The sequence below is a fragment of the Protomyctophum bolini genome (assembly GCF_963924005.1).
Source record: "Protomyctophum bolini genome assembly, chromosome: 6".
In the NCBI taxonomy this organism is placed as follows: Eukaryota; Metazoa; Chordata; class Actinopteri; order Myctophiformes; family Myctophidae; genus Protomyctophum; species Protomyctophum bolini.
The window spans coordinates 29894316-29913796 of record NC_137867.1 but is presented as its reverse complement, the minus strand read 5'-3'; positions in this window follow the sequence as shown (position 1 = coordinate 29913796).

The following is a 19481-nucleotide window of genomic DNA, read 5'->3' as shown; positions in this document are numbered from 1 at the left end:
CAGTACTTTTCACCTATAACGACATGCGACGCATAATGTACAGTACAGTACATTACTGTTCACCTATAACGACATGCGACGCATTATGTACAGTACAGTACATTACTGTTCACCTATAACGACATGCGACACATAATGTACAGTACAGTACAGTACAGTACTGTTCACCTATAACGACATGCGACGCATTATGTACAGTACAGTACAGTACTGTTCACCTATAACGACATGCGACGCATTATGTACAGTACAGTACTGTTCACCTATAACGACATGCGACACATAATGTACAGTACAGTACAGTCTGTTCACCTATAACGACATGCGACACATAATGTACAGGTACAGTACATTACTGTTCACCTATAACGACATGCGACGCATTATTACAGTACAGTACATTACAGTTCACCTATAACGACATGCGACACATAATGTAAGTACAGTACAGTACAGTACTGTTCACCTATAACGACATGCGACGCATAATGTACAGTACAGTACAGTACTGTTCACCCTATAACGACATGCGACGCATTATGTACAGTACAGTACAGTACTGTTCACCTATAACGACATGCGACACATAATGTACAGTACAGTACAGTACTGTTCACCTATAACGACATGCGACGCATATGTACAGTACAGTACATTACTGTTCACCTATAACGACATGCGACGCATTATGTACAGTACAGTACAGTACTGTTCACCTATAACGACATGCGACGCATTATGTACAGTACAGTACAGTACTGTTCACCTATAACGACATGCGACACATAATGTACAGTACAGTACAGTACTGTTCACCTATAACGACATGCGACGCATATGTACAGTACAGTACAGTACTGTTCACCTATAACGACATGCGACACATAATGTACAGTACAGTACATTACTGTTCACCTATAACGACATGCGACGCATAATGTACAGTACAGTACATTACTGTTCACCTATAACGACATGCGACGCATTATGTACAGTACAGTACAGTACTGTTCACCTATAACGACATGCGACACATAATGTACAGTACAGTACAGTACTGTTCACCTATAACGACATGCGACACATAATGTACAGTACAGTACAGTACTGTTCACCTATAACGACATGCGACGCATAATGTACAGTACAGTACATTACTGTTCACCTATAACGACATGCGACACATAATGTACAGTACAGTACATTACTGTTCACCTATAACGACATGCGACGCATAATGTACAGTACAGTACAGTACTGTTCACCTATAACGACATGCGACGCATTATGTACAGTACAGTACAGTACTGTTCACCTATAACGACATGCGACACATAATGTACAGTACAGTACAGTACTGTTCACCTATAACGACATGCGACACATAATGTACAGTACAGTACAGTACTGTTCACCTATAACGACATGCGACACATTATGTACAGTACAGTACATTACTGTTCACCTATAACGACATGCGACACATAATGTACAGTACAGTACAGTACTGTTCACCTATAACGACATGCCCATTTGTACAGTACAGTACAGTACTGTTCACCTATAACGACATGCGACACATAATGTACAGTACAGTACAGTACTGTTCACCTATAACGACATGCGACACATAATGTACAGTACAGTACATTACTGTTCACCTATAACGACATGCGACGCATTATGTACAGTACAGTACATTACTGTTCACCTATAACGACATGCTGACACATAATGTACAGTACAGTACAGTACTGTTCACCTATAACGACATGCGACACATAATGTACAGTACAGTACTGTTCACCTATAACGACATGCGGACACATAATGTACAGTACAGTACAGTACTGTTCACCTATAACGACATGCGACACATAAGTACAGTACAGTACAGTACTATTCACCTATAACAACATGCGACACATAATGTAACAGTACAGTACTGTTCACCTATAACGACATGCGACACATAATGTACAGTACAGTACAGTACTGTTCACCTATAACGACATGCGACACATAATGTACAGTACAGTACAGTACTGTTCACCTATAACGACATGCGACACATAATGTACAGTACAGTACAGTACTGTTCACCTATAACGACATGCGACACATAATGTACAGTAACAGTACATTACTGTTCACCTATAACGACATGCGACGCATTATGTACAGTACAGTACAGTACTGTTCACCTATAACGACATGCGACACATAATGTACAGTACAGTACAGTACTGTTCACCTATAACGACATGCGACGCATTATGTACAGTACAGTACATTACTGTTCACCTATAACGACATGCGACACATAATGTACAGTACAGTACATTACTGTTCACCTATAACGACATGCGACACATTATGTACAGTACAGTACATTACTGTTCACCTATAACGACATGCGACACATAATGTACAGTACAGTACATTACTGTTCACCTATAACGACATGCGACACATTATGTACAGTACAGTACAGTACTGTTCACCTATAACGACATGCGACACATAATGTACAGTACAGTACAGTACTGTTCACCTATAACGACATGCGACACATAATGTACAGTACAGTACAGTACTGTTCACCTATAACGACATGCGACACATAATGTACAGTACAGTACATTACTGTTCACCTATAACGACATGCGCACATAATGTACAGTACAGTACAGTACTGTTCACCTATAACGACATGCGACGCATTATGTACAGTACAGGTACAGTACTGTTCACCTATAACGACATGCGACACATAATGTACAGTACAGTACATTACTGTTCACCTATAACGACATGCGACACATAATGTACAGTACAGTACAGTACTGTTCACCTATAACGACATGCGACACATAATGTACAGTACAGTACATTACTGTTCACCTATAACGACATGCGAAGCATTATGTACAGTACAGTACATTACTGTTCACCTATAACGACATGCGACACATAATGTACAGTACAGTACAGTACTGTTCACCTATAACGACATGCGACGCATTATGTACAGTACAGTACATTACTGTTCACCTATAACGACATGCGACACATAATGTACAGTACAGTACATTACTGTTCACCTATAACGACATGCGACACATAATGTACAGTACAGTACATTACTGTTCACCTATAACGACATGCGACACATAATGTACAGTACAGTACATTACTGTTCACCTATAACGACATGCGACACATAATGTACAGTACAGTACAGTACTGTTCACCTATAACGACATGCGACGCATAATGTACAGTACAGTACAGTACTGTTCACCTATAACGACATGCGACACATAATGTACAGTACAGTACAGTACTGTTCACCTATAACGACATGCGACACATTATGTACAGTACAGTACATTACTGTTCACCTATAACGACATGCGACACATAATGTACAGTACAGTACAGTACTGTTCACCTATAACGACATGCGACACATTATGTACAGTACAGTACATTACTGTTCACCTATAACGACATGCGACACATTATGTACAGTACAGTACAGTACTGTTCACCTATAACGACATGCGACACATTATGTACAGTACAGTACATTACTGTTCACCTATAACGACATGCGACACATTATGTACAGTACAGTACATTACTGTTCACCTATAACGACATGCGACGCATTATGTACAGTACAGTACATTACTGTTCACCTATAACGACATGCGACCATTATGTACAGTACAGTACAGTACTGTTCACCTATAACGACATGCGACAGCATTATGTACAGTACAGTACATTACTGTTCACCTATAACGACATGCGACACATTATGTACAGTACAGTACATTACTGTTCACCGTATAACGACATGCGACACATAATGTACAGTACAGTACATTACTGTTCACCTATAACGACATGCGACACATTATGTACAGTACAGTACAGTACTGTTCACCTATAACGACATGCGACACATAATGTACAGTACAGTACAGTACTGTTCACCTATAACGACATGCGACACATTATGTACAGTACAGTATACTGTTCACCTATAACGACATGCGACACATAATGTACAGTACAGTACAGTACTGTTCACCTATAACGACATGCGACGCATTATGTACAGTACAGTACAGTACTGTTCACCTATAACGACATGCGACGCATTATGTACAGTACAGTACAGTACTGTTCACCTATAACGACATGCGACGCATTATGTACAGTACAGTACATTACTGTTCACCTATAACGACATGCGACACATAATGTACAGTACAGTACTGTTCACCTATAACGACATGCCATTATGTACAGTACAGTACATTACTGTTCACCTATAACGACATGCGACGCATTATGTACAGTACAGTACAGTACTGTTCACCTATAACGACATGCGACGCATTATGTACAGTACAGTACATTACTGTTCACCTATAACGACATGCGACGCATTATGTACAGTACAGTACATTACTGTTCACCTATAACGACATGCGACACATAATGTACAGTACAGTACAGTACTGTTCACCTATAACGACATGCGACACATAATGTACAGTACAGTACTGTTCACCTATAACGACATGCGACACATAATGTACAGTACAGTACAGTACTGTTCACCTATAACGACATGCGACGCATAATGTACAGTACAGTACAGTACTATTCACCTATAACAACATGCGACACATAATGTACAGTACAGTACTGTTCACCTATAACGACATGCGACACATAATGTACAGTACAGTACAGTACTGTTCACCTATAACGACATGCGACACATAATGTACAGTACAGTACATTACTGTTCACCTATAACGACATGCGACACATAATGTACAGTACAGTACAGTACTGTTCACCTATAACGACATGCGACACATAATGTACAGTACAGTACATTACTGTTCACCTATAACGACATGCGACGCATTATGTACAGTACAGTACAGTACTGTTCACCTATAACGACATGCGACACATAATGTACAGTACAGTACAGTACTGTTCACCTATAACGACATGCGACGCATTATGTACAGTACAGTACATTACTGTTCACCTATAACGACATGCGACACATAATGTACAGTACAGTACATTACTGTTCACCTATAACGACATGCGACACATAATGTACAGTACAGTACATTACTGTTCACCTATAACGACATGCGACACATAATGTACAGTACAGTACATTACTGTTCACCTATAACGACATGCGACACATAATGTACAGTACAGTACATTACTGTTCACCTATAACGACATGCGACACATAATGTACAGTACAGTACAGTACTGTTCACCTATAACGACATGCGACACATAATGTACAGTACAGTACATTACTGTTCACCTATAACGACATGCGACACATTATGTACAGTACAGTACAGTACTGTTCACCTATAACGACATGCGACACATTATGTACAGTACAGTACAGTACTGTTCACCTATAACGACATGCGACGCATTATGTACAGTACAGTACATTACTGTTCACCTATAACGACATGCGACACATAATGTACAGTACAGTACATTACTGTTCACCTATAACGACATGCGACACATTATGTACAGTACAGTACAGTACTGTTCACCTATAACGACATGCGACGCATTATGTACAGTACAGTACATTACTGTTCACCTATAACGACATGCGATGCATTATGTACAGTACAGTACATTACTGTTCACCTATAACGACATGCGACACATTATGTACAGTACAGTACAGTACTGTTCACCTATAACGACATGCGACGCATTATGTACAGTACAGTACATTACTGTTCACCTATAACGACATGCGACGCATTATGTACAGTACAGTACATTACTGTTCACCTATAACGACATGCGACACATAATGTACAGTACAGTACATTACTGTTCACCTATAACGACATGCGACACATAATGTACAGTACAGTACAGTACTGTTCACCTATAACGACATGCGACACATAATGTACAGTACAGTACAGTACTGTTCACCTATAACGACATGCGACGCATTATGTACAGTACAGTACTGTTCACCTATAACGACATGCGACACATAATGTACAGTACAGTACAGTACTGTTCACCTATAACGACATGCGACGCATTATGTACAGTACAGTACATTACTGTTCACCTATAACGACATGCGACGCATTATGTACAGTACAGTACAGTACTGTTCACCTATAACGACATGCGACGCATTATGTACAGTACAGTACATTACTGTTCACCTATAACGACATGCGACACATAATGTACAGTACAGTACATTACTGTTCACCTATAACGACATGCGACACATAATGTACAGTACAGTACATTACTGTTCACCTATAACGACATGCGACACATAATGTACAGTACAGTACATTACTGTTCACCTATAACGACATGCGACGCATTATGTACAGTACAGTACAGTACTGTTCACCTATAACGACGCATTATGTACAGTACAGTACAGTACTGTTCACCTATAACGACATGCGACACATAATGTACAGTACAGTACATTACTGTTCACCTATAACGACATGCGACGCATTATGTACAGTACAGTACTGTTCACCTATAACGACATGCGACACATAATGTACAGTACAGTACATTACTGTTCACCTATAACGACATGCGACACATAATGTACAGTACAGTACAGTACTGTTCACCTATAACGACATGCGACACATAATGTACAGTACAGTACAGTACTGTTCACCTATAACGACATGCGACGCATTATGTACAGTACAGTACTGTTCACCTATAACGACATGCGACACATAATGTACAGTACAGTACAGTACTGTTCACCTATAACGACATGCAACGCATTATGTACAGTACAGTACATTACTGTTCACCTATAACGACATGCGACGCATTATGTACAGTACAGTACAGTACTGTTCACCTATAACGACATGCGACGCATTATGTACAGTACAGTACATTACTGTTCACCTATAACGACATGCGACACATAATGTACAGTACATTACTGTTCACCTATAACGACATGCGACACATAATGTACAGTACAGTACATTACTGTTCACCTATAACGACATGCGACACATAATGTACAGTACAGTACATTACTGTTCACCTATAACGACATGCGACGCATTATGTACAGTACAGTACAGTACTGTTCACCTATAACGACGCATTATGTACAGTACAGTACAGTACTGTTCACCTATAACGACATGCGACACATAATGTACAGTACAGTACATTACTGTTCACCTATAACGACATGCGACGCATTATGTACAGTACAGTACTGTTCACCTATAACGACGCATTATGTACAGTACAGTACATTACTGTTCACCTATAACGACATGCGACGCATAATGTACAGTACAGTACATTACTGTTCACCTATAACGACATGCGACGCATTATGTACAGTACAGTACAGTACTGTTCACCTATAACGACATGCGACACATAATGTACAGTACAGTACATTACTGTTCACCTATAACGACATGCGACACATTATGTACAGTACAGTACAGTACTGTTCACCTATAACGACATGCGACACATTATGTACAGTACAGTACAGTACTGTTCACCTATAACGACATGCGACGCATTATGTACAGTACAGTACATTACTGTTCACCTATAACGACATGCGACACATAATGTACAGTACAGTACATTACTGTTCACCTATAACGACATGCGACACATTATGTACAGTACAGTACAGTACTGTTCACCTATAACGACATGCGACGCATTATGTACAGTACAGTACATTACTGTTCACCTATAACGACATGCGATGCATTATGTACAGTACAGTACATTACTGTTCACCTATAACGACATGCGACACATTATGTACAGTACAGTACAGTACTGTTCACCTATAACGACATGCGACGCATTATGTACAGTACAGTACATTACTGTTCACCTATAACGACATGCGACGCATTATGTACAGTACAGTACATTACTGTTCACCTATAACGACATGCGACACATAATGTACAGTACAGTACATTACTGTTCACCTATAACGACATGCGACACATAATGTACAGTACAGTACAGTACTGTTCACCTATAACGACATGCGACACATAATGTACAGTACAGTACAGTACTGTTCACCTATAACGACATGCGACGCATTATGTACAGTACAGTACTGTTCACCTATAACGACATGCGACACATAATGTACAGTACAGTACAGTACTGTTCACCTATAACGACATGCGACGCATTATGTACAGTACAGTACATTACTGTTCACCTATAACGACATGCGACGCATTATGTACAGTACAGTACAGTACTGTTCACCTATAACGACATGCGACGCATTATGTACAGTACAGTACATTACTGTTCACCTATAACGACATGCGACACATAATGTACAGTACAGTACATTACTGTTCACCTATAACGACATGCGACACATAATGTACAGTACAGTACATTACTGTTCACCTATAACGACATGCGACACATAATGTACAGTACAGTACATTACTGTTCACCTATAACGACATGCGACGCATTATGTACAGTACAGTACAGTACTGTTCACCTATAACGACGCATTATGTACAGTACAGTACAGTACTGTTCACCTATAACGACATGCGACACATAATGTACAGTACAGTACATTACTGTTCACCTATAACGACATGCGACGCATTATGTACAGTACAGTACTGTTCACCTATAACGACATGCGACACATAATGTACAGTACAGTACATTACTGTTCACCTATAACGACATGCGACACATAATGTACAGTACAGTACAGTACTGTTCACCTATAACGACATGCGACACATAATGTACAGTACAGTACAGTACTGTTCACCTATAACGACATGCGACGCATTATGTACAGTACAGTACTGTTCACCTATAACGACATGCGACACATAATGTACAGTACAGTACAGTACTGTTCACCTATAACGACATGCAACGCATTATGTACAGTACAGTACATTACTGTTCACCTATAACGACATGCGACGCATTATGTACAGTACAGTACAGTACTGTTCACCTATAACGACATGCGACGCATTATGTACAGTACAGTACATTACTGTTCACCTATAACGACATGCGACACATAATGTACAGTACATTACTGTTCACCTATAACGACATGCGACACATAATGTACAGTACAGTACATTACTGTTCACCTATAACGACATGCGACACATAATGTACAGTACAGTACATTACTGTTCACCTATAACGACATGCGACGCATTATGTACAGTACAGTACAGTACTGTTCACCTATAACGACGCATTATGTACAGTACAGTACAGTACTGTTCACCTATAACGACATGCGACACATAATGTACAGTACAGTACATTACTGTTCACCTATAACGACATGCGACGCATTATGTACAGTACAGTACTGTTCACCTATAACGACGCATTATGTACAGTACAGTACATTACTGTTCACCTATAACGACATGCGACACATAATGTACAGTACAGTACAGTACTGTTCACCTATAACGACATGCGACACATAATGTACAGTACAGTACAGTACTGTTCACCTATAACGACGCATTATGTACAGTACAGTACATTACTGTTCACCTATAACGACATGCGACACATAATGTACAGTACAGTATAGTACAGTACTGTTCACCTATAACGACATGCGACACATAATGTACAGTACAGTACAGTACTGTTCACCTATAACGACGCATTATGTACAGTACAGTACAGTACTGTTCACCTATAACGACATGCGACACATAATGTACAGTACAGTACAGTACTGTTCACCTATAACGACATGCGACACATAATGTACAGTACAGTACAGTACTGTTCACCTATAACGACATGCGACGCATTATGTACAGTACAGTACATTACTGTTCACCTATAACGACATGCGACACATAATGTACAGTACAGTACAGTACTGTTCACCTATAACGATGCATTATGTACAGTACAGTACATTACTGTTCACCTATAACGACATGCGACGCATAATGTACAGTACAGTACAGTACTGTTCACCTATAACGACGCATTATGTACAGTACAGTACATTACTGTTCACCTATAACGACATGCGACGCATTATGTACAGTACAGTACATTACTGTTCACCTATAACGACATGTGACACATAATGTACAGTACAGTACAGTACTGTTCACCTATAACGACATGCGACACATAATGTACAGTACAGTACTGTTCACCTATAACGACATGCGACACATAATGTACAGTACAGTACAGTACTGTTCACCTATAACGACATGCGACGCATTATGTACAGTACAGTACAGTACTATTCACCTATAACAACATGCGACACATAATGTACAGTACAGTACTGTTCACCTATAACGACATGCGACACATAATGTACAGTACAGTACAGTACTGTTCACCTATAACGACATGCGACACATAATGTACAGTACAGTACATTACTGTTCACCTATAACGACATGCGACACATAATGTACAGTACAGTACAGTACTGTTCACCTATAACGACATGCGACGCATTATGTACAGTACAGTACTGTTCACCTATAACGACGCATTATGTACAGTACAGTACATTACTGTTCACCTATAACGACATGCGACGCATAATGTACAGTACAGTACATTACTGTTCACCTATAACGACATGCGACGCATTATGTACAGTACAGTACAGTACTGTTCACCTATAACGACATGCGACACATAATGTACAGTACAGTACAGTACTGTTCACCTATAACGACATGCGACACATAATGTACAGTACAGTACAGTACTGTTCACCTATAACGACGCATTATGTACAGTACAGTACATTACTGTTCACCTATAACGACATGCGACACATAATGTACAGTACAGTATAGTACAGTACTGTTCACCTATAACGACATGCGACACATAATGTACAGTACAGTACAGTACTGTTCACCTATAACGACGCATTATGTACAGTACAGTACAGTACTGTTCACCTATAACGACATGCGACACATAATGTACAGTACAGTACAGTACTGTTCACCTATAACGACATGCGACACATAATGTACAGTACAGTACAGTACTGTTCACCTATAACGACATGCGACGCATTATGTACAGTACAGTACATTACTGTTCACCTTTAACGACATGCGACACATAATGTACAGTACAGTACAGTACTGTTCACCTATAACGATGCATTATGTACAGTACAGTACATTACTGTTCACCTATAACGACATGCGACGCATAATGTACAGTACAGTACAGTACTGTTCACCTATAACGACGCATTATGTACAGTACAGTACATTACTGTTCACCTATAACGACATGCGACGCATTATGTACAGTACAGTACATTACTGTTCACCTATAACGACATGTGACACATAATGTACAGTACAGTACAGTACTGTTCACCTATAACGACATGCGACACATAATGTACAGTACAGTACTGTTCACCTATAACGACATGCGACACATAATGTACAGTACAGTACAGTACTGTTCACCTATAACGACATGCGACGCATTATGTACAGTACAGTACAGTACTATTCACCTATAACAACATGCGACACATAATGTACAGTACAGTACTGTTCACCTATAACGACATGCGACACATAATGTACAGTACAGTACAGTACTGTTCACCTATAACGACATGCGACACATAATGTACAGTACAGTACATTACTGTTCACCTATAACGACATGCGACACATAATGTACAGTACAGTACAGTACTGTTCACCTATAACGACATGCGACACATAATGTACAGTACAGTACATTACTGTTCACCTATAACGACATGCGACGCATTATGTACAGTACAGTACAGTACTGTTCACCTATAACGACATGCAACACATAATGTACAGTACAGTACTGTACTGTTCACCTATAACGACATGCGACGCATTATGTACAGTACAGTACAGTACATTACTGTTCACCTATAACGACATGCGACACATAATGTACAGTACAGTACATTACTGTTCACCTATAACGACATGCGACACATAATGTACAGTACAGTACATTACTGTTCACCTATAACGACATGCGACACATAATGTACAGTACAGTACAGTACTGTTCACCTATAACGACATGCGACACATAATGTACAGTACAGTACATTACTGTTCACCTATAACGACATGCGACACATTATGTACAGTACAGTACAGTACTGTTCACCTATAACGACATGCGACACATTATGTACAGTACAGTACAGTACTGTTCACCTATAACGACATGCGACGCATTATGTACAGTACAGTACATTACTGTTCACCTATAACGACATGCTACACATAATGTACAGTACAGTACATTACTGTTCACCTATAACGACATGCGACACATTATGTACAGTACAGTACAGTACTGTTCACCTATAACGACATGCGACGCATTATGTACAGTACAATACATTACTGTTCACCTATAACGACATGCGATGCATTATGTACAGTACAGTACATTACTGTTCACCTATAACGACATGCGACACATTATGTACAGTACAGTACAGTACTGTTCACCTATAACGACATGCGACGCATTATGTACAGTACAGTACATTACTGTTCACCTATAACGACATGCGACGCATTATGTACAGTACAGTACATTACTGTTCACCTATAACGACATGCGACACATAATGTACAGTACAGTACATTACTGTTCACCTATAACGACATGCGACACATAATGTACAGTACAGTACAGTACTGTTCACCTATAACGACATGCGACACATAATGTACAGTACAGTACAGTACTGTTCACCTATAACGACATGCGACGCATTATGTACAGTACAGTACTGTTCACCTATAACGACATGCGACACATAATGTACAGTACAGTACTGTTCACCTATAACGACATGCGACGCATTATGTACAGTACAGTACATTACTGTTCACCTATAACGACATGCGACGCATTATGTACAGTACAGTACAGTACTGTTCACCTATAACGACATGCGACGCATTATGTACAGTACAGTACATTACTGTTCACCTATAACGACATGCGACACATAATGTACAGTACAGTACATTACTGTTCACCTATAACGACATGCGACACATAATGTACAGTACAGTACAGTACTGTTCACCTATAACGACATGCGACGCATTATGTACAGTACAGTACATTACTGTTCACCTATAACGACATGCGACACATAATGTACAGTACAGTACATTACTGTTCACCTATAACGACATGCGACACATTATGTACAGTACAGTACAGTACTGTTCACCTATAACGACATGCGACGCATTATGTACAGTACAGTACATTACTGTTCACCTATAACGACATGCGATGCATTATGTACAGTACAGTACTGTTCACCTATAACGACATGCGACACATAATGTACAGTACAGTACATTACTGTTCACCTATAACGACATGCGACACATTATGTACAGTACAGTACAGTACTGTTCACCTATAACGACATGCGACGCATTATGTACAGTACAGTACATTACTGTTCACCTATAACGACATGCGACGCATTATGTACAGTACAGTACAGTACTGTTCACCTATAACGACATGCGACACATAATGTACAGTACAGTACTGTTCACCTATAACGACATGCGACACATAATGTACAGTACAGTACATTACTGTTCACCTATAACGACATGCGACACATAATGTACAGTACAGTACATTACTGTTCACCTATAACGACATGCGACGCATTATGTACAGTACAGTACAGTACTGTTCACCTATAACGACATGCGACACATAATGTACAGTACAGTACATTACTGTTCACCTATAACGACATGCGACGCATTATGTACAGTACAGTACATTACTGTTCACCTATAACGACATGCGACACATAATGTACAGTACAGTACAGTACTGTTCACCTATAACGACATGCGACGCATTATGTACAGTACAGTACATTACTGTTCACCTATAACGACATGCGACGCATTATGTACAGTACAGTACATTACTGTTCACCTATAACGACATGCGACACATAATGTACAGTACAGTACAGTACTGTTCACCTATAACGACATGCGACGCATAATGTACAGTACAGTACAGTACTGTTCACCTATAACGACATGCGACGCATTATGTACAGTACAGTACAGTACTGTTCACCTATAACGACATGCGACACATAATGTACAGTACAGTACTGTTCACCTATAACGACATGCGACGCATTATGTACAGTACAGTACAGTACTGTTCACCTATAACGACATGCGACGCATTATGTACAGTACAGTACAGTACTGTTCACCTATAACGACATGCGACACATAATGTACAGTACAGTACAGTACTGTTCACCTATAACGACATGCGACGCATTATGTACAGTACAGTACATTACTGTTCACCTATAACGACATGCGACACATAATGTACAGTACAGTACAGTACTGTTCACCTATAACGACATGCGACGCATTATGTACAGTACAGTACAGTACTGTTCACCTATAACGACATGCGACGCATTATGTACAGTACAGTACATTACTGTTCACCTATAACGACATGCGACACATAATGTACAGTACAGTACATTACTGTTCACCTATAACGACATGCGACACATAATGTACAGTACAGTACATTACTGTTCACCTATAACGACATGCGACGCATTATGTACAGTACAGTACAGTACTGTTCACCTATAACGACATGCGACGCATTATGTACAGTACAGTACAGTACTGTTCACCTATAACGACATGCGACACATAATGTACAGTACAGTACATTACTGTTCACCTATAACGACATGCGACACATAATGTACAGTACAGTACAGTACTGTTCACCTATAACGACATGCGACGCATTATGTACAGTACAGTACATTACTGTTCACCTATAACGACATGCGACGCATTATGTACAGTACAGTACAGTACTGTTCACCTATAACGACATGCGACGCATTATGTACAGTACAGTACATTACTGTTCACCTATAACGACATGCGACACATAATGTACAGTACAGTACATTACTGTTCACCTATAACGACATGCGACACATTATGTACAGTACAGTACATTACTGTTCACCTATAACGACATGCGACGCATTATGTACAGTACAGTACAGTACTGTTCACCTATAACGACATGCGACACATAATGTACAGTACAGTACATTACTGTTCACCTATAACGACATGCGACGCATTATGTACAGTACAGTACATTACTGTTCACCTATAACGACATGCGACACATAATGTACAGTACAGTACAGTACTGTTCACCTATAACGACATGCGACGCATTATGTACAGTACAGTACATTACTGTTCACCTATAACGACATGCGACGCATTATGTACAGTACAGTACATTACTGTTCACCTATAACGACATGCGACACATAATGTACAGTACAGTACTGTTCACCTATAACGACATGCGACGCATAATGTACAGTACAGTACAGTACTGTTCACCTATAACGACATGCGACGCATTATGTACAGTACAGTACAGTACTGTTCACCTATAACGACATGCGACACATAATGTACAGTACAGTACTGTTCACCTATAACGACATGCGACGCATTATGTACAGTACAGTACAGTACTGTTCACCTATAACGACATGCGACGCATTATGTACAGTACAGTACATTACTGTTCACCTATAACGACATGCGACACATAATGTACAGTACAGTACAGTACTGTTCACCTATAACGACATGCGACGCATTATGTACAGTACAGTACATTACTGTTCACCTATAACGACATGCGACACATAATGTACAGTACAGTACAGTACTGTTCACCTATAACGACATGCGACGCATTATGTACAGTACAGTACAGTACTGTTCACCTATAACGACATGCGACACATGTACATTACTGTTCACCTATAACGACATGCGACGCATTATGTACAGTACAGTACATTACTGTTCACCTATAACGACATGCGACGCATTATGTACAGTACAGTACATTACTGTTCACCTATAACGACATGCGACACATAATGTACAGTACAGTACAGTACTGTTCACCTATAACGACATGCGACGCATTATGTACAGTACAGTACATTACTGTTCACCTATAACGACATGCGACACATAATGTACAGTACAGTACAGTACTGTTCACCTATAACGACATGCGACGCATTATGTACAGTACAGTATATTACTGTTCACCTATAACGACATGCGACGCATTATGTACAGTACAGTACAGTACTGTTCACCTATAACGACATGCGACACATAATGTACAGTACAGTACAGTACTGTTCACCTATAACGACATGCGACACATAATGTACAGTACAGTACATTACTGTTCACCTATAACGACATGCGACACATAATGTACAGTACAGTACAGTACTGTTCACCTATAACGACATGCGACGCATTATGTACAGTACAGTACATTACTGTTCACCTATAACGACATGCGACGCATTATGTACAGTACAGTACATTCCTGTTCACCTATAACGACATGCGACACATAATGTACAGTACAGTACAGTACTGTTCACCTATAACGACATGCGACGCATTATGTACAGTACAGTACTGTTCACCTATAACGACATGCGACGCATTATGTACAGTACAGTACATTACTGTTCACCTATAACGACATGCGACACATAATGTACAGTACAGTACAGTACTGTTCACCTATAACGACATGCGACACATAATGTACACGTACAGTACAGTACGGCTGTTTCCTGTCTCCTTTTACTGTTACTGTCGATCAGTCGATCAGTGTCCCTCGCGGGCGCGGCGGTGGCCGGCGGGTCCGAGGTGTCCTCCTACCCATGAGGTCACCTCAAACTTCTTGTGCCTAAATTATTTGACCTTCATTGCCATCCCTTATGGGAAGCAGCGTAGTCAGACAATTTCCCTGGTTGGATGTGGCTGCCGAGCTGGCCGAGCCCGCCTGTGCCGCATACAACCAGTCTTTGCCCGGCCTGCGGGGGCTCAAGGCCCCTTAAGCAGTTCCCCGACCCGTGCTCTTTGGGTGCGGAGCGGGGCTTTCTGCTCCTTCTTGGTGGTATTTCCGAACTGTGCCCGCAAGGGTTGTTGATTGATGCGAGGGGCGCTCTCGTTGCTTGATCCGGCATGCCGTTCATGGATCTGCCTGCCCGCCATGGCGGGTGGGGGACCCATGGGCTTGCGTGGGGGTCGGTGCGGGGGCGTCCGCCTTGTTCGATCGGCAGTTCGCCTCGATTCGGTCGGGGGGAAGAGCACGGTGTCAATCTGCATGAAGCCCGCATGTTTGCTAGGATCTTCGGATCGCAGGCAACGTTTGTGGCGCACCCACTTGGAGGGCAGTGCGGTGACCTAACGTTCACTGCAACCCTTTGGGCTCTGCAGGGACGCCTTACGCTCGTAACCCGATTCGGGTAAGGCTCCTCCGTTGGGAGGGGAATATACCACCAATCTAGAGTTCCGGGTTGTGCTTGGTCGGCGGGCGTCTGGGCTCCGGCCCTCGCCCATCTACACTGCGTACAACCACTCTTTGCCCGGCCCGCGTGGGCTCAAGGCCCCACAGTAAAGTCGAGGCGTCCTGGCCTACACCCGTAAGGGAGTGGGAGAGGGGCGCCTTCTGCTTTGGTCCTGGCTGGATGTGGCTGCCGAGCGTTTGGACTTCGGTCCTCGCCCGCCTGTGCCGCATACAACGATTTAAACCGTCTCGGTGGGTCGTGCATGTCCCTCGGTATCCTTCGGAATCCCTGTGGTTCCGCATTTGGGGTGTCGCAGTGCCTAGGCACTTCGTCCCCTTGAATTCAGATTGGAATTGTCCTTCGGAATCCTTGTGATTCCGCTTTTGGGGTTCGCAGCGCCTCTGCGCTTCGTCCCCCTGATTTCAGATGTAGAGTGATTCCCCCGTCCGGGCCATTTTGGGTCGGAGCCGGCTCTGCGCCGGGATACCGCATACATTGCGGTCGCAACTGTGATTGCATTCTAAATAGATACATTGTGGTCGCAACTGTGATTGCATTCTAAATAGATACATTGTGGTCGCAACTGTGATTGCATTATAAATAGATACATTGCAGTCGCAACTGTGATTGCATTATAAATAGATACATTGCTCACCTACAGTACAGTACGGCTCACCTATAACGACATGCAACACATAATGTACAGTACAGTACGGCTCACCTTTATAGGCCAGCCACAGGTGTGCCCAACTAGTATTTAGTATAGCCCCACCCACCACTAGAGGAGGAATGAGGTGATCAGCTCCGGTTTCACCCCACTCTCAGCCGGAGAGTGGTGGGGTTTTCTACAGTTACTGTCGATCACATGATCACCACCTGTCTCCTTTTACTGTCGATCACATAATCACCACCTGTCTCCTTTTACTGTCGATCACATAATCACCACCTGTCTCCTTTTACTGTCCATCACATAATCACCACCTGTCTCCTTTTACTGTCGATCACATGATCACCAACTGTCTCCTTTTACTGTTAATGTCGATCACATAATCACCACCTGTCTCCTTTTACTGTTATTGTCGATCACATAATCACCACCTGTCTCCTTTTACTGTCGATCACATAATCACCACCTGTCTCCTTTTACTGTCCATCACATAATCACCACCTGTCTCCTTTTACTGTCGATCACATAATCACCACCTGCCTCCTTTTACTGTCCATCACATAATCACCACCTGTCTCCTTTTACTGTCCATCACATAATCACCACCTGTCTCCTTTTAATGTCGATCACATAATCACCACCTGTCTCCTTTTACTGTCGATCACATGATCACCAACTGTCTCCTTTTACTGTTACTGTCGATCTCATAATCTCCACCTGTCTCCTTTACGGTTCACCTATAACAACATGCGACACATAATGTACAGTACAGTACGGCTCACCTATAACGACATGCGACACATAATGTACAGTACAGTACGGCTCACCTATAACAACATGCGACACATACTGTACAGTACAGTACGGCTCACCTATAACGACATGCGACACATAATGTACAGTACAGTACAGCAGCAACAACTCCACCACCTGAGAGCCCTCTGTCCTGGAGCTTCAGGCCTTTGTTATGCGTCATTGAAGTGAGTTCAGTTTGTTCATGTTCATTTGTATATTGCATTTTATCTTTATCCGTTTTCCTGAAACTCTAGAGAGTGTGTGTAATGCGCAGTGCACACACTCTCTAGAGTTTCAGGAAAACAGATAAAGGTGAAATGCATATATATATATATATTGCATTTTATCTTTATCTGTTTTCCTGAAACTCTAGAGAGTGTG